Source organism: Falco cherrug, chromosome 15 (assembly GCF_023634085.1).
Source record: "Falco cherrug isolate bFalChe1 chromosome 15, bFalChe1.pri, whole genome shotgun sequence".
Lineage (NCBI taxonomy): Eukaryota > Metazoa > Chordata > Aves > Falconiformes > Falconidae > Falco > Falco cherrug.
Window position 1 is genome coordinate 18,532,219 of NC_073711.1, and position 27,239 is coordinate 18,559,457.

Here is a 27,239-nt window from a genome sequence, read left to right on the forward strand (position 1 = left end):
CAGTCCCCACATCATTTTTGTAGCCCTGTGCTGGCCCCTCCCCAGTAGCTCCTTGTCTCTCTTGAGCTGGGGAGCCCAACACTCGACCCAGCACCCCAGGTGTGCCTCACCAGGGCAGAGCAGAGGGGGAGGATCATCTCCCTTGACCTGCTGACCATACTCTTCAGGATCCCATTGGCCACCTTGGCCACCCAGGCACACTGCTGGCCCATGGGCAACTTGCTGCCCACCAGAGCTCCCAGGCCCCTCTCCGCAGAGCTGGCTCCCGGCAGGTCAGCCCCAGCCTGTGCTGGTGCGTGGGGCTGTTGTGTGTCATCCCCCCACCACCCAGGAGCAGGACCCTACACTTGACTTTGTGGAACTTGATGAGGTTCCTCCCTGCCCAACCCTCCAGCCTGCCCAGGTCTCGCTGAATGGCAGCGCAGCCTCTGGGGTATCAGCCGCTCCTCCCAGCTCTGTACCATCAGCAAACCTGCCCAGGGTGCTCTCTGTCCCTCATCCAGGTCACTGATGACATCACTGGACCCAGCACTGACCCCTGGGGAACACCACAAGCTATAGGCCTTCTGCCAGACTCCGCTGCTGGTCACAGCCCTCTGAGCTCTGCCATTCAGCCGGGTCTCAGCCCACCTCACTGCCCATTCATCTAGTCCACACTGCCTGAGCTTATGTATGAGGATGTTACAGGAGATGGTGTTGTGTGCTCAATACAATTTGTGTCAGCACTGCATTTGATGTAGTATTGAGGAGGCTTGGCTGTACTTCGATAAATCTATAGTTTCTAGGATCAACAAAGACTGTGAATGTAAACCAAACACATGCATGGTTTGTCCTGTAAAACATTTTTCTGTGTACATTATAAGGAACAGTTTTTGAATACCAATATAGATATTTGTGGGAAGGTATATGTGGCAGTCGATAGTGCTTAGGAAGGAAAATTAAAGTAAACTGTGTATGAAAACTGTTTTCCAAGTAATCCATCTGTTGATATAAAGCCAAAGAAGTATTTTTTCTTTTAAATTAATTCTGGAAGATCCCTAATAAATGTACTATAAAGAGTTGTGATACCATTTTACCAGCCAGACTCTGGTTTGGATAGTCATCTTTGGTTGTCATTTGATTATCAGAATAGAAGCAAGTAAAATATTCCAGTTCAACAAATATTCACTTACTCAGGGCACTAAAAATAAAGTTCTGAACTTCTTAATTTATATGGTCTAGATTTGGGGTCCTTTTAAAAAGCTTTTGTTATATTGATGGTCACCTGGTCAGAACAATAAAGTAATAAAGTTCATTCTTGGTTTCAGATTTACAAATGTACTTCAAATCAATATTTTTTACAATGATTCCGTCTTTGTATGTGCAACCTAATTTTCAGACTCTTCATTTAGTACGTAATTTCAGGATAAATTTGATGTGGTGAACCTTAAAAATAAATTTCAGGCAAATTTTATTATTTCAGGAATATTAGCCAATGGTGTATGAGCTTTTTGTTGTTCTTCGGAAGACAGCATGTATCGTGTTTCCACAGTAAGTCTCCTAGGAACTTCAAGACTTCATACTGCTACATATGTGAGATTTACAATTCCTGCTGTACAGATCCTGCTTCCCAGTCAGAAGTCATAGGTTGTTTGTGTGGCAATGCATTATCCTGTTAGACTTCATCCAGTCCTAATTAAGCTACATCTTCTTGACACATGAATCAGTGTATAAAAAGCATAGTTGTTTCTTCCAATTGCAGCTTTCTTAATAAGATCTCAGAAAAATGTTCCTTGATTCGAGTCTTAGTGCTCTTGACAAATTCTACTTTTTTTCATCAGAAGCTACTTTCTTGCCAGAAGTGAAGTCTTAACTGCTGAAGACATAATTAAAGCTAAAATCGCCATCCTAGGGGAAGATTTGTTCCACTACCTTGTTATTTTAACTAAAATGTAAGAGTTAGTAACGTATATTATGTTTTATGCTAGTTTATATTCATTTGTTTTGTGCCATACAGGTAATGTGATGAAAGGTAACCCAATTTATTATGACAAACTATACAGGTAATTAAAACCAAGTTCCGATAAAATCTATTACTACACTAAATCTACATTTAAAATTAGAAGCAAATGGACTTCGTAGGGTATTATAAATATACCAGATAGCAGAGTTCAGAATATATGCTGTCTTGAAAGGAAACCATTTTTAAATGTCCTTTCAAAATTTTTTCATTATATGACACAGTTAAAGAGTTAGTACAGCACCTTTCAGAGAACTAGTTGATTTTTATCATCCAGTTATCTCCACTTTGTCACTTTTTAAGGAATTCATTATTTGATTTAGGCACAATCAGTTTCTTTGGATGGTCCTGTTTATGTACATGTAGAAATAGCTTTTGTCCTTTGCTGTTCTCTGTCACTAGTCTTATAAGTGAGACAATTAATGCCATGGAAGCATTTATACAAACTTTGAGCTTCCCAATTAGGATATTATTCATTACAGTTGATATACAGCCAAGTCTCAAATATCAGTTCTATGTTGTTGAAATCTTTCTGTTCTAAAGTTGATGTCATATAGATTCTGTATGCATTTGAACTTCAGCTAAATGCAATTAAAAATTATTCTTAGTGTCTTAGACACCATGGTCAGATACAATAGAAAATGAAAATATTTGATAAGATTTTGCTGATGACCAAGCTGCTTTTCCAAAGGACTTTTGCACCTTCGCTAACTTGCCAAGTCAGATAAATTCTGAGCCAGCAAATGTGAGCTTTTCTTCTAACCTGCTGAGCTCTACAGGCTGGCCCAAAGTATATCTATGGTATGTAGATAAAAGGGAAAGTAAAAATATCAACCCGCCTTTCTCTCCAGCATTAATAGTAAGAGTTCTTCCCTTCTCTACTTCTTAATGTAACCCACTGAGATTGAAAACGTATTTAATTTCTTGGCTACTGACTGGATTCTAGCCAGACAGTTCATTTGAAGCTTTGGGATAACCTTTTGCCAGGTCCCTTGTTTGCCCCTCCCTATCGATTTGCTAAAAACCCCAGTACAAGTGTCTGCATTAAGACAGAGACAATGCATAAAGCAAGCATGACAGAGGAAGGTCATATAGAAGACATTGCTCTGTGGAACTGTGATGTGTGAAAGGCAGGGATGTGTGAACTCAAATTTATAGGCTCTCTGTTGAGACATTTCCAGAATATTGCTCATAATACCACTATACTCCATCAATCATCTTTCTGTGGGCTTGTTCTAACTCACTTTTTTTAAATTACAAGAAAAAAAATATTTACAACTTTCCATTTGTATTCTTATCATCAACTGAAGCTTTATAAGCACCACTTACAGGGTTTATCTTTTTAAATTTTATTTATTATTTCACTACTTTTTCTAGCCCAGCTACTGTTCTGAATATTGCTTAGTGTTTAGATATACCAATAGTATTGCAAATAAAATAATATATAAAAATACCAACTCCAATTTAACAAAGAGTTGAGGATTTCTTGAATTAGTGCTGTCTGCCCACTCTTATTCAGTCTGTTATTAATGTGAATTACAGTGTCTTTAAAAGAGTGGTCATGGTATTTCCATAGGACTCTACCTCCTTTAAAACAAGATAGACAGTGCTGACATAATGCTTATTTTTGTTCCATTTCTTGTCCTAAGTTATGATATGCAAGCGAAATGACGCTATTAAGATGGAATTAGTTTCTATTTGGCTTTTGTACAGAATTTGAGAAGTCTAAGTGCTTTAAGAACATTAATTTATTTATTGTCAAAACAGTAAGATGAAAAATAAATTCTCCATGTAACTAGGGAATTATAAGCAGGGAATCAGGGCAGAAAAGGAAGATAAAAATACTCTCTCATGCAGGGTGCCTAAAATGAGAAAGCAAATGCTGGTATTTTCAGCATATTCATCTATTGTTATATGGAACGTTGTATTTCCATACCATGGCTTCTTTGATTTAATTAGCTGCTGTAGTACCATATCTGCAAGAAAGATCAGTTTTTAAAACTGTGTTCTAGGGTATCAATGAGGATACCACACTTTCCATGAGGCAAATTGCCACCTATAGAAAAACCTAAATAAAAAGATTACTTAGCATTATATATGAATTACACAACAAAGGCAATTCTAATTTCTGTTTTAAAAGAGCATTCAGCTGTTCTGACTATACAACAATCCTTTTTTCTTTTGTAACAATGATACATTTACATTCCAGTTACTACAGGAAGTGAAACAATAAACAAATGTACAAAACAAATGATTTGTGTATCATCCACTAATCACAGCCACTAAATATGAGACAGTCAAGCCATTGTTTTCAGGCAAGGTTTATATCTACATTTTAGAATTTGGGGTTGGTTTTTTTGGCAGCCCTGACACTTTCATATGTCTCTTTTTGTTCAGTGAAATTTCTTTATTGCTTTTTCACCACATTGTCCCACTTCCAGCATCAGTACTGGAGCTTTTCAGTGTAGTGCTCTGACTTTGCTGCGCAGCCCAGCAGAGTACCTTGCTGAGGATAACAGCTTACTACTGCCATATTAACCAGTGTCAGATAGGAGGGAATACTTTACTGATAGATTTCAGATTATCTCCTGTAAAAAGAATAGTTGTGTGCCCCATTCCAACAGAATGCTTCATACAAGCCACTTCTCCCTAACTTTGTCTATCTTTTTGTTCATTCTCTTCACCTAGCCAGGGTTTTTTTTACTAGATTCATTTATAGCTCAGCCCCTCTATATCCAGAAACAGGCTTTCCATCCCAATGTCCTTGCTCAGTCCTTCCCGACTGCCCCTCTCAGTCTGAGTGATAAGCATATAAGTGATATTTCATGTCCTCCCATACTGTCAGAGTACTTTCTTCTACTTATTCCATTGACTAGCAGCATCCTGAATTCAAGAATAAAATGAATTTTTCTGCTGAATTCAGTGATGTGACTATATCGAGCCCTTTTCAGCTGCAGCTTCATTATTGCATAAATACAATCAGCCTGGGATGTATAAAATTTCCTTACGGCAGCCTAGATTTCCTTTAAAATGATCTAGAACATTATGGCACTACCAGCAGCTAATATAAGCAAATAACTAGATGATGTAAAAAGCTTAAAAATGCTATTTGGTACAGTTTCTCAAGTTAATTAAGAATAATTTCAGCATGAGGAATAATTGATAGTGCAGTAGGTCACAGTGGCTCCACAATTCTGGTTATAATACTTATTTTCTAGTTTTATTCACACATTGCAGGGACTCATAACATTTTCCCAAACATACATTTCTTCATTCAAACCTGGATTTCATTTTTACAGAGGCTGTTAGGGACTGCAGCGGCAGCAGTGATGGGCGGGTGGCTGGTAGCCTGCGCTCGCACCAGCCCCGGGAGCAGGCGACCCGATGAGGGAGCTGCCCGCCTCGCGTGGCTCTGGCGCCCACGCCGGTGCCCCCGTTCCTGCCTGAGCAACTTCATCCTTCGCTGGCAGGACCCCAACCCCAGCCCTGACATGGCTTCCTGGTGTCCCAGTGGGCATCTCCAGGGCTGTGGGAAGCCCTGGCCCCATCTCCAAGCCTGCTGGCAGCACTGGAGCTGCAGCCCCTTGGCGAGGACATGGCTGCCCGGAGGACCCCGGTCCTGCTGTGAGGGTCGCATTTTAAGATGAGGTAAACTTTTTGCACTTAACGAGTCACAAATGTTATTTTTGCTCATTTTGAACCCTCTCTCCCAGGCTTGGTCCCCACCTGGGGAAGGACTGTGCCCCACCGTGTGACAGGGGCTGGGCGGGAGGAGAGAGCGGGGGAGCCATGGCCCTCACGCCACCAAGGGCCCCCAGTCCTCAGGGCGGGAAAGGCGGCTGGGGCCTGCATGGGCTGACGGGCCTGCAAGGACAGAGGGAACAGCTTCAGCCTGCTCGCCTCTCTGCCCGCTGCTTATGAAATATAATAAATTTAAAGGGTGTTGAGCCATGTTTTCTATTAAATACAGCAGAAACAAGGGAAAGCTCAATTTCAGTGAAAAATATGTCCATAAGTCATTCCCTAGGGACTCGCTGCGGTCTGGGGATTAGGTTTGGAGTTACTTTCAGAATTCAGCAGTGACTTATTGTGTAATTTTTGGTAAAACATTTAAGCTTGGAATTTTAAATTTTCTACTGAGAAATTGGGTTGATAGTTTTCTTTCACATACATTAGCATTTGTAAAGTATGCTGTGTCTTTTTTTCTCTATATTAAACTGGCTTCTCCTGGTGGCTGGATTTCTGTTTCTTTTTATTTTTAAAACTATATAATTTCTTTCCTGGTCAAACTGCTCAAGAAAAATGCCCTCCTATCTGCTAACCATGGAACAGGATTAACTCATATGTGTTTGTGAGTGTGTGTATTCAAACCAAAAGGTTATTTCTACATCTTTTGATTGAATATATGAGAAATGAACCTGCAGAAACAGTACAAATAAATGAGTCCCCCAGGAAATTGAAGCAAGAGGCGGGACAAAAGAGGAATTTAGCCAATTGGTCTTGATTTACCAGTTGCTGATACCACTTCTGTCATAAGTTGCTGATACCAGTACTGTCATAAATAAGATACAACATCTGATTACGTGTGCCATCAGACAGGACTTTCTGGATGGTGTGAGGGTTTTGTTCGTGTTTTTGTGGCTGCTTCTTAATTCTTTGTTTCTTGGTTATACATGGTTTCTTGGTAACTACGTGACTTTCCAGTAATCTTCAACCTAACTCAAGAATAGGACATCTGTACAAAGCCTGAGTTGTCTCTTGCCTTCATAGTCATTCATTTCCAGCACAGTGGGAACACTTCTGCTGTTACTTACTACTCTCAATCTAGAATTATGTGCTACTGGATACCCACTCAGAAATGTATACCTACTGTGGAGATACTATTTGGTGTAGCTGTAAAACCTTTAGTAAAACCCTCACTAGGTGTGTAGCTTTCTGAGCTGTGAAGCTTCTTATAAAATAAAGTACAGGAACTGTCATAATACATTTGTCCGTATCGACTCATACTCTCGGGTGCAGAAAATGAAATGGTTTCTTATTTACCTAAGCTAAATGAATAATTCATTACTATTTTACATGTCTTGTCATTGTAAGTCTACAAACGTCATGGTGGGTGAACTTAAACATGTTTGTGTTGTACTACTTACTACTAAGTTAACTTCTATGTAACAAGTGTTAGTGTTCACTTGTGCTTGGGTCTCACCTATATAGCAGGAAAAGCTTTAATTTATTTCTTGAGTTGAGTGAATAATTCATCAGGATTTTTGCATGTCTTACTGTCAGTCCACAAACATCATGCTGGAGGAACTTAACATTTGTCTTATGCTATTTACTACATTACCCTTCACATATCAGATGTCGCTGTTCACCTCTCTGTTGAGTATCAGCTGTCTACCAGGAAATGCTTTCAATTTACTGTACCAGTATTGCTGAGCAGCTGGAAAATAATTTTTCTAACATGTGGCAGAACAAATTATTGCACAGGAGGGGGTTAATGGAATTGTCTGCCAGAGGAATAAATAATTGAAGGGACATGGATCTACTTATTAGCTTGAATAGAGGCTTGATGTCCTAAATTATACCTTGTTAGAGGTAGGGAGCCTGTGCTTTGTTTCAGCAGAAGCTGACTTAAGGAAACAGTGTCAGTATACCTGATATTTTTGTCTGTCATAAAAATCCTAAGAAGCTGAAAAACTAGAAGCTTTAGTAATTCTCACATACAATTAAGATACTATTAATTTTCTCTATGAAAAGTTTTCTCTGTTACAGTGACACAACAGAGTCAGAAGAGCTGAGTGTAAGGTGCCACCCTTGAAAACAAAGCTATAGATGTTTTAATATTGGTCTGGCTAATACTGCTATTAATGACTGGACTCTGTGAAATATAAACTGCTTGCTGGGTTCTTTTCCTGATTTTTTCTGTACATTATTTTTTTAATGAAGCTATTTAAGTAATATAGCACATCTGGTTGCTGTTTTCATATTAGAAGTTTAAAACAAACTATATCTTGCAGTGTGAAGTTGTACCAATTTTTTCTGAAGTCTTTTGTCAAAATTACATGGTTGCTTAAAATTTTATTTCTACTTACTCTTTTTTTACACAGAAACATAAATTAAGGCTGACTGTTTAGAATAACACTTCTTACTCTCTGAATTTGTTTATTGTATGTACTTCACAGCAGTACTTACAGAAATAGCCTTATATGTTTTTCAACTAAGATGAAGAAAGTATTTTCTTAAAATTAAGTGGTTTTTTCTTTAAAAAAAAGAAAATGGAATGTATTATTTTGCAATCTAGCAGATACAAGGCAAAGTATGGAAATTACTAAACATATTTAGAGATTAATTGGGTTATAAAATTATTATAGGCTAACATTTGGGCAAGAGGGCTGGATATTTAATGGTAAAACAAATAGCCCCTGAGTATGAACCTCTATGGAGCTTCAGGCACTGAAAGAATTTTGACAATCTGCCTGTAAGTAAATTAAAATACAGGTTACAGAGTTCCAAAATGAGCTTATATAAAACCTGATTTTAACTACTGATGATTTTACTGAGGCCTTGTGTTCTTCATTCAATCACCTTGGAATGCGAGCCTAAAGTTAATCCTGGGATTCTGATGCAGGACTGCTCTACAGCAGAATTACCCATAATTGCCTCAATTCCTGCTGACTGGTTATTTTTGCACCAGTGACTCAAATTAGGCACAGCTGGCCCTAGGAAGTTGGAGTTTAATAACAGCCAATTGTCAGAAACTAGCTGACGGTCAATGTTTTTGTCTCAAATGGGTGAAAGGAACAGTGACAGTTCTCCGCCTGCCCCCCCCCCCCCCCCCCCCCGGTAGGTATCTACCTTCTGAAGCTGAAGAAACAATAAGTTGAGTATGCTTCTTCCTGTGGGGAAATATGCTTTTCCTGCTTCTGAATAGTTGCCATAATACTGAGATGTCTGTGCTAACCACATGAATTTTTAATAGATGTTAACAACAAAGTGCAAAAAAGATCTCATTCATTTGATTGTACGTAGGCATTGTACATTGACCCAATGAAACTGAAAAATTCAAATTAGGTTTTATTTGAGAGAATTCTTACTAATACTAGAGGGGTTGGTCACCCAGACAGCAGTGAAATCTTTGCTTTTGAAATAAGACTGACGGTGTTTCCTGGTAATATGCTAGCCCTTTCATACAGCTGTTGACTGATTTTACCAAAAAAATGGCATTGAAATCCAAAATAATGAAATACTCCACATATCAGCCAGAGGAGAGTCTTACTGCTGAACAGGCAACTGTCTGTCTATGAATCTTGCTGTCACTTCTGGCTTCTAGCAGCAATGCTATTATTTTCATTTTGCATAAAGAGGTGTCTGATTCTCTTTTTCTTCATAGAGATGGGAATGTCTTTTGTGGCAAACTTGGAAGGACAACTTTTTGTAAGAACTTATAATGAAGATTACAGCTCTGTCAAAAACAGACTGAAAATATTTTGAGAAAATATCTGCTGGGTAAATTCATGGGTTTATGACACGTAGTTGCAAGGCAGTGCTTCAGTTGGATTTGGTTCTAATGAAGTGTGCATGCTTTTGCAATATTCCCTATTTAAATTCTTGCTGGCTATATTGTAACAGAGTGTGCACACTTGCTCCTGCATATGAGAAGCTTAAATCCATTAACGTATTTGCTTCAGTGCTCACCTGTCCAATTAATATGAAAGATTCCTTTAAGTTAATTAATGTTGCATCAAAAAAGATCAGTGATGACAAAAACCAAATAGCAAAGTTAGCCAAAGTGGAAATGCTGTTTTTCATTCACTATCTTAAAACTATCTTTGAACACTAGCAGTGTGCATTCAAAAGCAAGGTGTAATGCAAATGTGTATTTAAAATAATGTTAAATATTTGCTACCAGAATATTTAGTGAATCCAAAGATATTTGCTACTTATGTCTTTCTTCATTATTTTGTGAAACCTTTAAAAATCACAAATGCCAACATAGAGACATTATGTCGAGACATCCCCAAGGGTAAGTTGAATAAAAATTCCCTAGAGCCTATAAATCTATTTGAAGGTGATAACCTAATCAGTAGTATGCCTGTCAAATCTCAAGGAAAGTGATAAGTAAAACAGTAATTCTATGAAATATGGACTTTCACTTATCTGGCTTGACCTTTCCTCCTGCTCTTTAACCTTTCTGCTCTTCAAGTCACAAAAAATGGTTGCATGCAAAGAATAATATAATACAGACTTCTACTTGGTAAGCTGGAGATGTTGAGCACTTCAATACTGCATTGAATCTTTCACCTACTGAGGATCTGTTTAGAAGCCAACATAATAAAATGAGCATAATGTGGTTGTATTCAATTGACCATTTGTCCTTTCGTGAAAAGAAATGTTCCATGGGACAACAGGCCCTATATGATACTTTGAAGCTAAATTTTGGAAGTAAAAGGGCCAAAAAGAAGTTAGCTAAAGGTGTACTGAGCTCTGTACTGCCCTAGTTAGCTACTTTCACCTTTGAAACTAGGTCATTCCTCTCTATCGCTCAAGTATTTGTGTTGTAATTCAGACAGCAATACAGAGAAACCTGAAGAACTGAACAATAAACAATTGAATCAAGGTCAGAACAAGAAGTTAGTTTGTATCACCTTCCTTTAATCAGTGTTGGTCCAGAACCTCTGGTGACCTGAGTGGTTACCAGCTGTCAATGTAAAAGCTTGACCAGTTCCTCTTAATGAGAACCCTTGTTTTTCACAGATACGCTTAATAAACATTCCGATTAAATTCATGGGCCAATCAAGTATCCTAAATGATGGAAAGGATGATTAAATTTTAAAATTACCAAAGTGACTGAGGGATTAAAAAGTACCTGCAGTCTTTAATGATATGACAGTTTTATACAAAACTGACAATGAAAACCAAGAAATTGCATACCAAATTAAACACAAATGTATTAATTTGAAGAGAAAATATGACTAGATATTTTTGCATTAATTCATTATTACTTAGTCAATGAAATAAGAAATATTAATGCTTCCATGAAGAGTATTTCACATACAGGAAATGATCTTATTCACTTAATTTAAGCTTTCTAACCAAAGTTGTAGTTTGAACAATGGTACTATGAAGTTCTGCAGATTCATTTCACTATATTTATGTTATTTTCATTAATTGAGCAGGTATAGTCATATAAAGATAAGCAAGCACATAAGCTTTTAGAAACAGGGACTGTGTATGAAAACTAATAAATGGATTACATCCATATGTAAGTATCTAAAGTATTTCTTGAGCCGTAAGTAATTAGAACTCAGGAAAATAAAAACACCAAAAACCAACAGTTAAAAACCCAGAATATTTTGTGTGCTACAAAATCACAGTGGAGCACATAGTTCTCATGAAAGTGCTTTTTCTCCTCCTGTTATATATTTCCAGCTGAGCCACATACTTTGGTTCTTTCGCTCCCCCACACAACTTTCCAATACCATGTTTGAAACAAAGTATTTGGGGAGCAGGACAGGATTGTAAGCTTCTCAAGTTCTTCTGAAAATTTCAATTTACATTTTAGGTGACAGTTTGATTTGGTTCCTTCAGGAGCCTACATTGCATGAGGCTAAAATCCTACAACTAATGTCCAGCAATTAGCTTTATTCATACCATTTATTTCTTCCCTTTTTGGCCAGCTCACAGTGTAATGAAATCCCTGCTAGCTCTTGTGTGCAAATGTCTTGGGCTATTTCATGTTTGTGTTTATATTGATGAATTTTCTTGTATAGGCCTTTGTCTTACAAAACTCCCTGGCTTTTTACTCACCCAAGTTATTGCTCATCCTGCTTTTCTTTATTCAGAAATGAAGCATGTAGTGGAAGCTGGCCTCAAATACCTTCCAAGAGGTGAAGGACTGCTTTCAGGTGGTTCTGGGAAATGTTCAATGAGTTTTTTCTGTGAGCTTGTCCAATAACTCTTAGAAGCCCATGAGAAATATCTTGATTTATCTGTGATTTTTCTGTATTTGGAAAGGGCAGAGTGAAGAGGGATGTATATGTCTATACATGTATTAGGGAATGATTAACAAGTATCCATATTAGAATAGCACCTGAATTATTTAAAATGTATTTGTAGATAGCTTTCTGGTTTCTGTCTGGGACTTCAGTAAGGTGTACTTTACAATTATTTGTTCTTGTTAGGTTTTCTGTGAATTGTGAAGATATTGGAAAGCAAAGTAAGATGCTACAGTGTGTTTCTATTACACAATGTTTACCTGAACTTGAGCTTTCAGTCATATATGTTAACATGTTGCAATTTATGTACTTGTAATGACATAATTTGTCTATGAAAGCTTTTTTTCCTATTATGTGAGACAATGTACTCTGTACCTGTTAAAATGGGTGATCCAGGGAGATCACTGAATGAAGTCTAGAAAAAAAGGGTTTTAACCTTCTCTTAGTTGTTCCCCCCCCCCTTTTATAGTTATTCTTTTTCTTGCTTGGGAGTGTCTCTAGGCCACAAGACAAATTTCAGTGTTTAATAACTTATTTTCATTTTTCGTAGGCTTCATTCTGTAAGCAGTGAAATAAACGGGTAGCTTTCAGTGTGTTCCGTAGTCTGCTTAGTTTGTGGTACCAGTCTTGGGGATACCAAGTCAAGATATATTGTTCACTGGCAGTTCTTTTGTCTGTTGATCTGGATATTTTTTTCTTTCCCAATGCAATTAACACTTCAAAAACTTAAGTCTAGAAGAGACCATCTATTGTTGTACAGTCTGACTTCCTGCTTTACCTGATTATAGAATTTCACCTACACCAATTCTTGGCTAAGTCCAGCCAGCTTTTTGAAAGGTATCAAAAGTGAGCTTTAAGGTAACTCATAGCTGATAAGTTTTCAGTAAGACACAAAAGAAATGGGGCCTTTTGAATTGCTAGCCTAGATTGCAGTCAGTTGGATACAAACCTGTTGTTTACCTGTGTTGGTTTCCTGTGGGTCAGCCTTACTTGTTCCTGACAAGCTGAGGACTTACCTTTGAGTCTGACCGGTGTTTATTACTCTGTGTGGTAAGAAAAGCAGTCTCACCTCTGGCTTTTAGCTTCTCAGTGCTTTCCTTCATCTCATTCTCTGTTCCCATCTACCTGATTATGCATACTGCCCATTTACCACACCTATAGTCCTATATTACAATAAGCGGAAAAATTCCATGCCTGATATAGGACTCTCTTGTAGGATCAACTTCTGTTGGAGTAAGATGTAGAGGGATGACGGCAGTGGGTTGATTAACATTGATAATATGCAGCTGTGGCCATGCCGCGAAGGCAGTGTGTTGATTGACATGGATGATGTGCAGCTGTAGCTCGTTCCTGCTAAGTAGCACTGAGGATTGTGGGAGAGGGGGTCGGAGGGAGGAGGAGTGTGGTCTGACCTCTGGAGGAAGGAGAAACAGCCATGTTTCTGGCCATGGGAATTCTTCATGTCAAATTTCTTCTGTCACACTACATGCTCATTCATAAGTTGCTCTTCTGGCTCTCCTTATTCATGTTACCTACTCACACTTCATATAATTTCAGTAAATATGGGCTTGTTTGTTTTATGTATTTTAACTGTTAGTGAAAAATCCCGGAAGAGTAAACTTAGTTGAGAGGAGTTCAGACGATCCTGAAGTAACTTTCTTGAGGTTTTGGACTTGCCTTAAAATGTTAGATCATTTTCCATTTTGCAGAAAAAGAACAAACTAACTTTTTCTGACAAAGTGGGAATTATATACTTGATATTTTCCCTAAAAGGTACAGCAGGTGAATAGTTCAGTAGTTATGTTAAAAGACCTTATTAGGCAAGCTAACTAAATGTGGCTGGAGCAGAAGCTCTATCTCTGGTGCAGAAGCTGACTTCTAGTTGACTTGTCTTGAAGATGTATCTGTATGCCTTTTTACATGCCAGAAACTAACTAGCCACCAAAGAGCTACAATATCATTATGGAAGCATATCTATTTCAGAAGTATACTGTTTTGTTTTTTAAATGTTAATTTTATTGTCTTTCACACTTTATTTAGGTTTTCTGCTACGATTTCATTCAGTGCCATCTGCTCTTCAGCTTGATTTTCTCTATTTTGTTTCTGTCTTCAGGCTGTATTAGAAAAAAACCTAAGTTTTTACATGTTTCTAAGATACCAGGTCCACCTTTGGTGATGCATATCACAAATAAATGACATTTACTAGATCAGTTATTATTAATGCAAACAAAAGTGTCCACAGAGACTCCTAAAGAAAGGTAGTATTTCTCCAGACACTACCTTTGGACAGTTCAGATACTTTAGCTTTTCAACGGGAGACATTTTTGAACTAAATTTATATAGAAGTACTATAGCTTAACCAACATATTTTGAAGGATGTCTCCTGGATTTTATTAAGTTATAGAAAATCTAAATAACACATGGTTATTATACTCTTTGGAGTTATAGATTGGAAAATGCATTTATCAAGTACTTAAGGCCACCTGAGCCATCCACCCATCCAGATGGAGGATATTCTTTGTTGCCAGAGGTATAATACAATAACAGGATTATTGTACTGCATGTTTTGTGTTCTTAAGTGCAAGCTTTTTTCGTCTTAGCTGTGATTTCTGATTCCCAAATCTTATTTCATCAACAGAGAGGTATCTCCTTAACACTATACTGCTTTATCTATTTAATTGTGTTTAGGCTTGTAAAGACAAACCATTAACTTCCAGGAATAAAAGATTTTTTTATGTTTTCTACTAGCTGAATAGGGCCGGTGCTATCATAGTCTATCGTAGTACATGTTGCAATCAGGCAGCCTAAAGTTCTCAAGCCCAGAGCTGCAGCTCTGCTCGCCCAGTGTCATGTCCTGGGGACTCCCTTTGCTTCCCCAAATAGCCATGTACCTCATGGATTTGGAAATACAGTAATGAGGGAAGAAAAGACTGTCAACAGCAGCCTACCTGAACAGCAGTGTACACTGGCATAATGTCACTGAGGTTTTTATCAGTGTTCTGTAGGTGCTTAGAAAGGTAATCAGTAGATGTTATGTTTGTAGGGCATTTTGACGCTGCACGGCACATTGAGTATATGAAATTGATAAATTTCTCATTCGAGTAACGCAATTGATGTGGAAATAAATGTCTCTCTTGCACAAGTTCATGCAAGATTTTTCATATATTTGATTGTAGTTTTCCCAACAGACTAAATTTACTATCTTTTCAGTGTTTGGGATTTTCAGGTTTTGAAAGTTGTGCAGGCTTTTTTTTTTTTTTTTTTTTTTTTTTAATTGTTAATCTCATTTGTCTTTCTATAGACAGGGTTAGGATTTTGCATTATCTGTGATATTGGCCTTGCAAAGCCAAACCCAAGTGAAATTTAACTATTTCTTTAAATCTGGAACAAAACCCAAACCTGAAATGCTTAACTTATGAAGTTGTTTCTGCAAACTGTTAAGAGACACAATTTCCACAGTTATTTTTCAGTACTTTAAAATTATTAACTGGAAAATATAGAAAATTATTTATAAAAGTGCTACCTTAAAAGGAATTTTCTCTGCTCTAGAGTTCTATGCTTCCAAACCTGAAATCTGGCTTATATGACATTTTAAAATAAGTGCAAATAAGATTAAAATAAAAATAAAAAAACGTAAAATATTTCCATTTATTTGATATTATGGATTATTTCCACTTGCTTACAAAGCTGTTTGCATCCTGCAACTATGCTAACAAGTTTTTGAAGGCTTTAAAAACCATAAAAGCAGAACCTTTGATCATTTTAGCTTATGTAATTAGGTTATTATCCTCTAGAATACTTCTGCACTTTTTTTTACCAGTGAGGGGATGTAAGGGATTCAAGAATTTGCCCAGTGTTTTACAATTAACATTAACTCATTAACATTAATATTCTGGATTTTGAAAGGATATTGAGGTCACTTATTGACCTGGCTTTTTCTAGCATTTATCTGTCTGTCAGCATGGTATGGGAGTTGTGCTGGAAGACTTTTTGAATGAGTCAAGCTTGATTTTTATCACATGTAAAAGCAAAAATTTGAGTTGTTCATGAAATTGATTGCAAACTATTTTACTGCCATAATTTTTAGGATAAAGGAGGACTTTTAAACAGTAATATCCTTAATAGTAGGCAATTAATAAGCAGATAAATTGGGAAGAAAAAATTTAGTTCGGTTTTTAACTGATTCACTTTTAGTCATTTTCTATCAGTGTTCCAGAAAAAACATTAAAGATGAAACCATTTCCTGTAATGCAGGAGAGAATGGGAAGATTCGTAATCAAAATATAAGCAGTTATCAATGTTTATTTTTTCAGAAAATTTATTAATATACTGGAGATTTTTAAAGTGCTATTGCCAACTATCCTGGATGAATCGCAGCATCAGGTTTATGGATCTTGTTTTTATTGTTTGTTGCAATTAACCAATGCCATCAAAAAAAGCAAGCCACTTCAGTTGGTTGGTTTGGATGAGTTAGTGTTCCTCCAGATCAACAAGCTCCTGAAGTGCACCACACAATTACAGACAATGGGAGTTAGCACAATCAGACTGAATGGCTGGGAAGAAGAGGGAGAGAAAACATCCATTTTTAGCAGAAGCCTATAAGTAGGATGGACAGAGCTTAGGGTGAAACTGCAGTTCTAAATAACTGCATCCTCCTTTACTCTTTTGCATCCACACTACGTGCACCTGCTGCTGATCCTCACAGCCTGTTTTCTGCCTTGTTCTATCCATGTAGCAGACTGAACTGGGCCACCTGTACTGGTATTTCAGCAGCCTACATCTGGCATTAAGGCAAGATGACATAGTCCATAGCTTGTTTATTCCAGTAAATGCATACTGGAAGCAGGGCAACCGAGCAACCCATATGCCTTGGAGCTCTGCTTTCTTTTGCAGAGTGAGGAAGTGAGGATCATGGAAGATATAAGGATTGTCACGCTTCCTTGTCCAAGCTCATTCTTAAAATTGTTACAATCATAGCAGGGACTTACACTGGATTTGTGTTTCCTTCTTGGCTATTTCAGGAGGCATTAATCTAGGTAGAAATCTTTCAGACTTGCTCCCTTAAGTCATATAATGTTCCCAAATGGAAGAAGCTAAAAGCTTCACAGTTTCCATCCATGGGAACATAGAAACAGTGCTCGGAACCAGTCTGAGCAGTTCATTGAAAACTGCTTGCTTCAGGCCTGGATGTTTTCAGCCTCTGCACCTTCATATATTATATTGCCTGTTGTGGTGCTTGAGGAAAATTGTTACTGCTACTGCTTGAGGGCCCTGGTTTCATTAACAGGTTCCTTGCTACCCGCTTCAGTGTAGGAGAAATATACTGTCCTGTACAGTCTCTACAGAGAACCCTGGACTTAAAGTTATCATGTCTTCAAACTTAAAAATGCTGGTATACCAGTATTTACAATTCTGGCTGTTTCTCCAAAAGTTTCAGGAAAATCTGCTATAAACAGTCAAAAAGTTTCTTATTAATTTAACAAAAGAGCTAATTCTGGATTAAGGGGATAGGTAATGTGAAGCTCTCAAGCCAATGATTTCTTGTTAGATGTCAGTGATGACTGTCAGATGCTGGGAGGTGCTTTAAGTTTGCTGAGGACCCTTTCAGCATCTTTATTACCTAGCAATGGCCTTAATGGCTCGTAATACAGATCGGTCCAAACCCGGATCTGTTCCCAGATGGGAGCTCTAGGGAAAGTTTGTTACACTAAGGCAAGTATTTAATGCTACTTTCCCTGAGTGTTCCACACTGACTCTGACTTCTGTTATTACGCCTTTCTTGTGCTTAATGAGTGGTGAAATGTGATTGTGATTGCTGGACTCTGACAAACTTTTACACTGACGCATGCCATGTGTCTGTGTAACTGCTTCCTGAGTCCATATTGTCTTTTTACCTTACTTTTTAAAGGATAATCACTATTAACAAAAGGAGTCTTGATGGAAGTTCATGCTTCCATGATACTGGTATAGCTCGGAGTACAGTTTGACTTGCCATGTTTCTTCATAGTGTAACTTTATCAGGTTGTAAAGCATAGCATGTGATTATTTATAGATTAAGTGTGCTTGTGCTTGCAATACAAAGATAATTTGACAGTTCTTATTATGTTCTTTCCCTGAATGGTTTCATAGAATATAAACTTGTCATACTTACATATGACCATTTATATAATCAGATGGTGGTACCTTCCTTATTCAGTCTTTCTGCAGTCTGTCTCATCTATGAGTGCTGATACACTTTCTGTGCAAATGACATGTTACATATTTTGCTTCTTTCAGCTTGCTGTTTCATTGTCAGTTAATAAATTTCATGAGATCAAAACTGAAATTACATAGAGAGAGTAGATGATGTTTGTTTGATCAGCTGGAAAGACAGTTTACAAGACCAAGAAGTCAGTGCTCTTGTTCAGGTAGAAACAGAAATAGTTTGTGTAACCAATCATTTCATTTAGAGATTCATTATGCTTATGAAGATGAGTGAAATTTCTATTGAAAATATAATTTGAAATAAAAATATACAGTATTGAAAATATAATTTTTTATTATTATTATTTAGACATTTCAGGTTAAGTATATATCGTTTTGGTGATTATCTTGGACTTTTAATTAAATGTATTTTTATTACAGCTCCTCTTTTCAAAAAGGCACCTTGGGTTCAGCTAAAGAAATAGTTAGAATTGAATTGGTTGAATTAATAGCTTATCCAGTAATTCAGTAGATTGAGAGGATATTAACTTTGAGATGCTCATATATGCCTGTGTATCATTGTATCCGTTTCTAGTTATGATCATCTCATTCATTCTGAATCCAGCTTTTGCTTCAGCCTTTCATCCTGTTTGGCTTGCCAAATAATTGAGTGCAAACTGAATACATTCATCAAAATTATTTAGTTCTATATTGATAGCTTTAATAAAATGTCCAATATTCTGTGAACCCAACTTTCTGTTAAGTTGCACTAATTTAGAAATTTTTACTTGAAAAAGCTCTGAAAACTATTCCTGCATGTTTTCTGCAGTATCATACTTATATATTCAAGAAAAAACTTAAAACATTAAATGTTTATTGCACCATTGTTTAAAGAAAACATTTTTGTTGAAGTTCTGTATTTTTGTAAACATAAGCAATATATGAAAATGTGTACTCATTCTTCAAAAGTCCTCCTTCATTAAAGCTTTTATATTTAACAGCTGTATCATCCTAAATAGTTTCTGCAGAGAAATATGGATCACTTTCTGTCTTTACATAGTGACTTACCCTCTTATCCTTAGACTGTCACATCCTCTCCAGGATTTCTAAACCAAAGACACTCTGGAATAAAATAATCTTTTCCGCTTACCCAAGATTAGACCCTCTGTTAAGACTTCTGCTTGGCTTTTTTTTTCAGTAGGAGATGAACACTATACCTGTATTTTTCTTACAGTTTGTTTGTTGTTGTTATTTTTTATGTTTTCTGTTAGAAACAAAGGGGTCCTGCAGTGTGTTAAGGGGAATTCCTCAGTAATGTCTCATTTTGTCAGCAAGGGAAATATAGCTGGAAAAGTTCACTGAATTGCTGGCAGTTCTCTAAACATGAAAACTTGCAACCTCTACCCTCCCCCACTTTTTAACCACTTTAGGGCATTCAGCATCCAAACTTCTGATAAAGCAGCCTTCCAAGTGATTACCCTTATGATCTCAGATTCTCGAACAGTTAATCTTGCTAAACAATATCTCTACATGCCAAGAAACCTCATTTGTATTTGCCAAGTCTTGAGGAGGATACCCATTTCTCATGTAAAATTTTATGACGTTAGATACTCCTTAGAAAAATCTACTTGGTTTCCATTTATAAGAATAAGATACCCACAATTTTGTCAGAGGAAGGAGAAGAAATGCACAGAAATATTAGAGGTGATTAATGTTAACGTTAATATTAATTTTATACATCTGTCATTCCCTTTCCCAGCAGTACTTTTCAAATTATCCACTAAAGATGCAGTTATCTATACGTGCCCTATTTCTGTAACCCTACTTAATAAGAATGAGATTGTATTCTTACACCCAATAATGGAATCTGTGCTTGTTGACCAAGCTACTGTTCTTTATTCAGAAATGCCACCTTTCTGTAGAGAAAGCAAACTCCAATATCAGGCACCAAAATTTTTTCTTGGGTCATTCAATTGCATTTTTTAGTAAAGTTAAAGGTTGTACATCCTTCGATAAGCATCTGGTTTTTACAGTGCAAACAATGATAAAGAAAGCAAAAGCTGGAATAAATCTAACTACATAACATACAAAATGTCATGGCAGCAAAAAAAGTTCCAAACCTTTAGAAGCGCTAGGGCTAATTTGATCCCTTTGTGAAGAGTGCTTTAATAGGAAGCTTCAGACTGTGGCAAATCAATTTAAACTGTTAAACTTTTTTTTAAAATACTTCATCAAATATAACTTTGCATAGGTATGGTATCTTTTGAACCATCATTTATAGAAAAAAGTGGAAACACTTTGTTACTGTAAAGTTCTACTCGAAAGGCTGGTGATTCTTACCAGATACATGAGAACACAGGGCATCCACTTGGGGTAGGGAAGTCTTTCCCCCTTTTCTTGATGTAATAAGCTGAATCTCAACTGATTGCGGAATGCAACCAGTTTGCTTAAACAGAAAAATGGTTTCCTTTCTTTGTTGCTATTTCAGTGTTGTGTAGAACAAATACAGATACAGTAATGTACAAAGCAGAACATTTTAAGCTGTTGGGTTTTTTTCCCAATATGTTTACAGTATATTTTGTTTTGTTTTGTTCTGTTTCAGATTTTCATTCTTTAATGAAACTGTATCTATAAGCATTTTTCACAGAAGGATGGTTTGGTTTTTGCTTCAAGCCTGGAAATGTTTTCTCAATAGCATATTTCTTTTATGTATCCTTACTTTCTACAGTGAAAGTAAAAAACGACAGAACCAGAGAAAAACAAACTGGATGGTTTTTTTTATTTATAAGCATAACTTACTGTTTAAAGAGTAAGCTGCTTGACTTTAGCTAAAATAAAACTATCCATTGAGCAGTTTTTAATCAAGGAATTTGGAACAAAAGTTACTTTGGTAGAACACTAATAAAAACAAGACAATTCCAACTGTTTATGGTTGTTTCCAGATTCAGTAGCACTTAGCAGTTACATGTGTTCTGTTTTCAATTACATATTCCAGTAAGTGAGACATGTTTCCCAAGGCAAGGATTTATTTTAACATGTTTTAGGGTGCTCACTGTTTTAAAATGCTTTCTGGAAAAAGCTTTTATTGATGCTTCAGTCAGTTCCAGAAACATAATTGGAGACTAATGAGAAGTAGATACTAAAATACTTCTAATTGTTCAATCCTTTACTTTAGATGGCTATCATCAGAAGTAACCCCACTAACAAAGTTGTCTACCTTTTAACTTGAAACCAGAAAAAATTATGAACTTGTAATCAAGGCATGCCTCATGGTGTAGGTGGGATTGCTGATTTCAGTTTAACAAGCCTCAGTAAAACACTTCAGCTGGTTTTGACATACAAGTGGAAAAAAGCATCCTATTGAGGATATGTGAAGATAACAATAGATCACTGAAAAGAAAATAATTCAAATATGAATATTTGATAAATGAATAATTAAATGTGTGCACACAAATGAATAATTAAATGTGTGCACATACTAAAGTCAAAGTATGGCAAGAATTTTACAGCCACAAAACACAGAAGGTCTTCATTCTTAAGTATTCTTCATCTGTTATAGTTTAGGACAAGCACTTATTTATCCATACCTCAATTTATTTAAAATCTTTGGCTTAAGGTTTGCGTCTTTTACTGTGCACAGTAAAATAGGGCATGATCAGAACAAATCTGCATAATGATGAAAAAAATAATATTAGAAACTCAAGACTTGAGGAATGAAGAAAGCTTCTTCCTGGAGATTGCCACTGCTGGAAGGAAAGGGGGAAAAGGGAAGACGCTAAAAAACTATTTTTAAAAAAGGCAATTTTCATACTTTGCACAAACAACATTGGATAACTTTTATGAAAATTTCAGGAGTGTTGTAAGTGGGTTCTCTTTTTCCACTCATACATATGTACATATGTGAACATTTGCTATTATAACATATTAGCTTTGATTTAAGCTCCAGAAAAGCTATAATATTTGTCTCTATGGTGGTGGCAATGTCTATTAATGTTATCTTTTGTGATTTCATCTTCTCGTAATGTCTGAGAGCTCTGCTTTAAACGAGCAGTCTGTGATTGTGACTAGTGAGATAAAAATTTCAGTGAGATAGAGAAAGCTCACGCTACTATGTGTGACAAACTGCAATGACAAGGCTGTGTTGATAGCAGCTTATGATGTGAAATGAAATCACAAGCACAATACCATAAAGATGTGTGCTTAGGGCATCTTTACAGAGCTCAAAGTGAAAGAAGATATGGTCAAAATGTCTAGTAGACACTGTGTTCCTTCCCTGCACTTCTTTTTATTGCTAGAGCTGGCCACTACTGTTCAAAAAAAGATTTCATGCATTTCAGATTTGGGGGCTTTTTTGGCTTTGCTGTGTATCTTCATCCCAGCTCCTCTGTAATGGATACAACCAGCATCTGAAAATTAGCTACATTCACTATACAAACATGGTATTTGTTGGACTGTGCAAGTTAGCCATTTGATTTGATTAATTTAATTGACTGAATGATCCATTTGAAGAATAGACAACAGGAAAGGATAAATAACTGAGCAGTTACAGAATGCACTCTGTGAAACTTCAGGGGTTTGCATCAATTTTTTTTATTTGTATTAGCTATTTATATGACTGGCAAAGTACAAGCTGACAGCAGAAGCATCTATGTTTGTGAATTTCTTCTGGATATTAAGTGTAATATTCAGTTGCCTAAATATTGAAATCTAGAACTATTTTTTTATATATTATAAGTGTTTGAAACAGTTTGGTGGGGCTAGCAGGTATAAGACAGGATGAATAGGACACCAGCACTCTTCTGGAGCAGCAGCTGGAGGTTACTTATGAGCATGTAAAATGGCCCGAGAAACCTATAGTTAACTGAATTATTGAGTAGTGACCTTTATGACAGCTGGAATTTGGGATTCTAGGAGGAAAAAAAAAAAGGTCTTTGGGAATGACAGGAAACAGCCATTACAAAACTAAAAATTTTTAATAACCTCAAGTATTACTAAGCCCCTGGGGAAAGAAGTGTCTCCAAAGCAGGACACAAATTTGGAGGTGATATCCTTTCAGTACAGAGAGGTGTGCATTCAGAGCACAGTTGCAGAGATCCTTGAAATCATTTTTGATTCCTGATAATGATCTGCTAAATAAATTGCATTGAAGAGCTGAGTTTTCACCCTTCTGAATAAATAGAGCCATAATAAAACAGGGGGAGGAAAAAAGCTAGAAAATATTTCCAAATCAGTCCCATTCAGGAGTAATTTTCTTAATGATTATTTAATTAATTTTATTTATTGTTTATTAATTTTGTTTTAGTTCATTTTTTTTACCAGTACTATTCTATTTAATTGCTATTTAAAGGATAATTGTCAATTACCTCTTCTGTAGTTGCTGTAGATGGTGGTTTGCTTGCTATGATTCAGGCACACTCTGCTTCCATTTAAAACCTCTGTTTTTGTCATTGATTTCTGTCCCATCACACAGATTGAGTGTTCTCTGCAGATATTCTGAGTACAAGCATAAATCAGTTAAGAAACTTCTTAGAACACTTCACTGAAAAAAAAAAAAGAGAAAAAAAAATGAACTCATATGAATTAGAACAGGTTTACCCCCTTGCTATCCTCAGTACCAAATTACTGTAGGACGATTAAAACAATGGAAAATGCTCTCCTAATAAAGTGGGAAGGGTGCAAACCAATAATTACTATAAACAGCATTTCTGTTCCTGATGAAAGAGCAAGCAATAACTGACAATGGAGCATGCAAATATTATTTTCTACCAATAGGTGCCAGTATAAGCTAATTAAGCTAAAGTAATGACAGGTTAAAGTAGACATTAGAAAAATGTATTAAAAAAACCCACAGCAAAATGCAGAAGTTATTTTAGTGATTTTTTAAAAATATCTATCTGCTTTCTTTGTCTTTATCTTAGAAACAGAAACGTAAAATTAAAACATACTTTGGGGGTGGAAGTGGAGATGAATTGTTTTCTCACAATCATTTGCAAGGTGCTTTTTTACCTTCTTCAGAGGGAATGCTGAAATCAAGCTAGCATACAATATGGGCAATGTACTGCATCAGCCTCTACATGTGGTCTCTGCAGCTTAAAAATCTTCTAGCATCTGCTGTAGTTTAGCCATCAACTAAGCAAAAAGAGCCGATTTGCACTGGACCTATTCATGTTTGACTTCCCAGAGACACGAAGAGTGAACTAATCCAGATGCCGATTGTATTTCTTCATAATTTATCCTTTATAGGTAGGGCATAACCGTTCCTGTGAAGATTTTGGGTCCTGAAGGCAAAATTTTTTTCTGTCTCTTTCCTGCTACTCCTCCCCTTTTTCCGGTATAGCTGAATATGCACATCCCTTGCTTCTGTGTCTAGATTGTAGATTTTGTAATCAGTCTCCTTTCTTAAAAGAGAAATTCATTAAAGCTCCTTAACAGGCAAAATTTGCAGGGAAGAAAAACAGAGGGAGATCCACTACAGCTGAATTTTGTCATTGCAGGTTTTAGAAGCTGGACCTAATTTTTATAGAGAAGGAGGAAAGAAATATTTATTGTGTAAGAATAGAGTGAACTGTCATTGCAATATTTCTTTAGTCAGATATTTCCCTTTAACCGTCGTAAAGATATATTTCAGACTCAGCCTCACCAAAATGTGGCTAGCCAGCCTCATTGAGAGTTTCATGAGCAAAGCCATGGAGTATCACTCTGCATGTTTTCATGCAGCTCAGCTCCTAACCTTCTCCCGTTTTGGTGCCCTGTTGTAGACATCTGTAGCCAACCATGTAATTTAATCTCATTCCTATTCAGTCTTAATGGAAAGATGACCTTTCAACAGATTAGAATTGATTTGTTTATAAATTTGCTAGTCTTGTCAAAGCTTTGTTCTTACAGACAATAATTTTGCTATCAGCTGGCCAGCACTGATACCAGTGTATCAGAGCAACTGTAATGATTACTTTTTTTTTAATCTACCGTGTTGGTTTTTTTAAATCCTCCTTTTTTTTTTTTTTTTTTTTTTTTTTTTTGTCGGACCTGCATGGTACAGTCTTGCTGGCCACCTCCTCATCCAAGTTCTCTGTTGTTCTCCAAAGCTTAGACAAGTGTCGCTTGTGAAGCATCCCTCCATCTACAACATTAAATGCCACAGATTTTTACCATTCTCTTTCTTCCTCTGCTCCCCTCTCATGGTATGCAAATACATCTGTGCTGAAGAAGGTTAGATAACAGAAGAATATGAAAAGGAAGAGCCCCTTGTCTACATCAGCAGTGCTTTTCACACCAAATTTTGCTTTCTTTTCAATCATTTTTATGCTAAACATGGTTCTATCGCAATTGCATTATCTATATATATACATTCTGTTGCTATTGTAAAAAAATCAGATAGATCATCGCTTGTTTTTGTGGTATTCACCAGACTGAACCCTCCACCCACTTTACAGGCTGTCTTCACTTTCTCATTGTTGTTTCAGTAGGGATTTTTGTTTGGATTTTTAGAGCAATTGACTTGAACCTACGACAGTAGACTGTTTTCTGTAGGCTGTTTTCATAAGGAGAAAAAGTAATCCACTTCTCAGGTTTACTATGGAATTATTTGCTGTACAGCTTTTTCTATGTTGGTTGTGAATTTCCTGTCACAACAGTAAGCAGTCTTACATCTGAACACAAGCATACAGACATTTTATAGAAAGGCAAATTTTGAGAGATATTAGAAAAAATATACTGAGAAACATCCTGTTGGTGGCAGCAATAACTTATATTTAACTTGTTAGAAGTTGCAAAGGTATACAGCTACTGTGCAGTCCATAGTGACTGCATGTAATAATGGGCTTGCTGTGCATTTGAATGCTCTACATTGATTTTTATCTGCTAATAGCTATTTAATCCAGACTTAAAAATCATACATTGGGTGTATAAAATACAGCTAATATTTTGCATAAGCTTGAATCTGGACTAGAGAGTAGCAATATGTCATGGATGTTTACATTTCCAGAAAAATTGCCCTCTTTCTGGTTGATTTTTTTCTTGTGTTTGGGTGGTGGTGGTGGTTGTTTTTTGTTGTTGTTGTTGTTTGGGTTTTTTTGAGGGGTGGTATTTTTGGGGGTTTTTGTTTGTGGGGGTTTTTTTAGTATTATTTTCTTGTAAGAAGAAATATGTTCCAGTCCTTGTGTGATCTTGAGGGTGCAATAAGAGAACTTCTGTAGCTTCTGCACTCATAGTTAGCACATCTTTGATACTGACTACAGCTGTTTTTCCAGGAAAAAAAATTATTGTAATTATTCTTTGAAACGGTGTCTTTTATAAGGTTCATAATGATGTATGTTGTATAGCAACACACAGTGAAAAGCATGGGGACACATATTTTAACTCCAATTTGGGTTGCCAACAGTATTTGATCACAGAGGCCAGTTTGCGCTTAATAAACACTGAACAATTATTTGAAGTTGAAACAAGACAGTCCTTTTAATGTTAAAACTTCCTTAGACTTCAGGATTTGTATTAAGCTGTATGTTTTAATAAAGCTTAATCAGAATTTCTCCACACAATATTTAAACAAAAAATCAAACAAAAAGAAATGTAAAGAGAAATCATGGCTTCTCAAACAGGCATATTGGTTCTGAGTATTTTTTAAAATGGGTATACCTAGGAGGATCTTCTAAAATCTGAATTATTTTTTTTCAGCTAAGAGAAAATGGTTCCCTTTTTTTACAAGGAAAGAAAAACCTTTATTTTACCAGCTAAGATGTCTTTTTCTGCATTTATGACAAGAAATTTTGGTTTTCACATGTTATACTCTGATAGCAAGCATTATGTCAACACTGGGAGCTATATCACCTGAAACATAACCGCCAACTTCCACAGTAAACACCACTAAATATAATCTGTGTATGTGGAGCTGTTCTGATCTCTCTCTTTGTTTTCCCCTCCCTGTCTTTCTAATGCAGCCCTTTGTGACTGTTTTTCTTGGATGGTGGATCTGGCAGTCTTCCGATGACATAGTGCAACTTCTCACCTTAGGTCCCTCTGAGAGAAGTGACCTAGAAAGCTCCTCTCTACAGATTGTGCAACTGTTA

The 27,239-nt window shown here is 36.6% G+C and overlaps 1 long non-coding RNA gene across 1 annotated transcript in view; it reads left to right on the forward strand.

The window, feature by feature from the left end:
- The first annotated feature begins 5,628 nt into the window (after positions 1 to 5,628).
- The window catches only part of LOC129737448 (uncharacterized), a 141,162-nt gene continuing 119,551 nt past the window's right edge, over positions 5,629 to 27,239 (forward strand). Inside the window, exon 1 of the long non-coding RNA XR_008735319.1 lies at positions 5,629 to 5,647. This is a non-coding gene — a long non-coding RNA (uncharacterized LOC129737448). The remainder of the gene's footprint in view (positions 5,648 to 27,239) is intronic.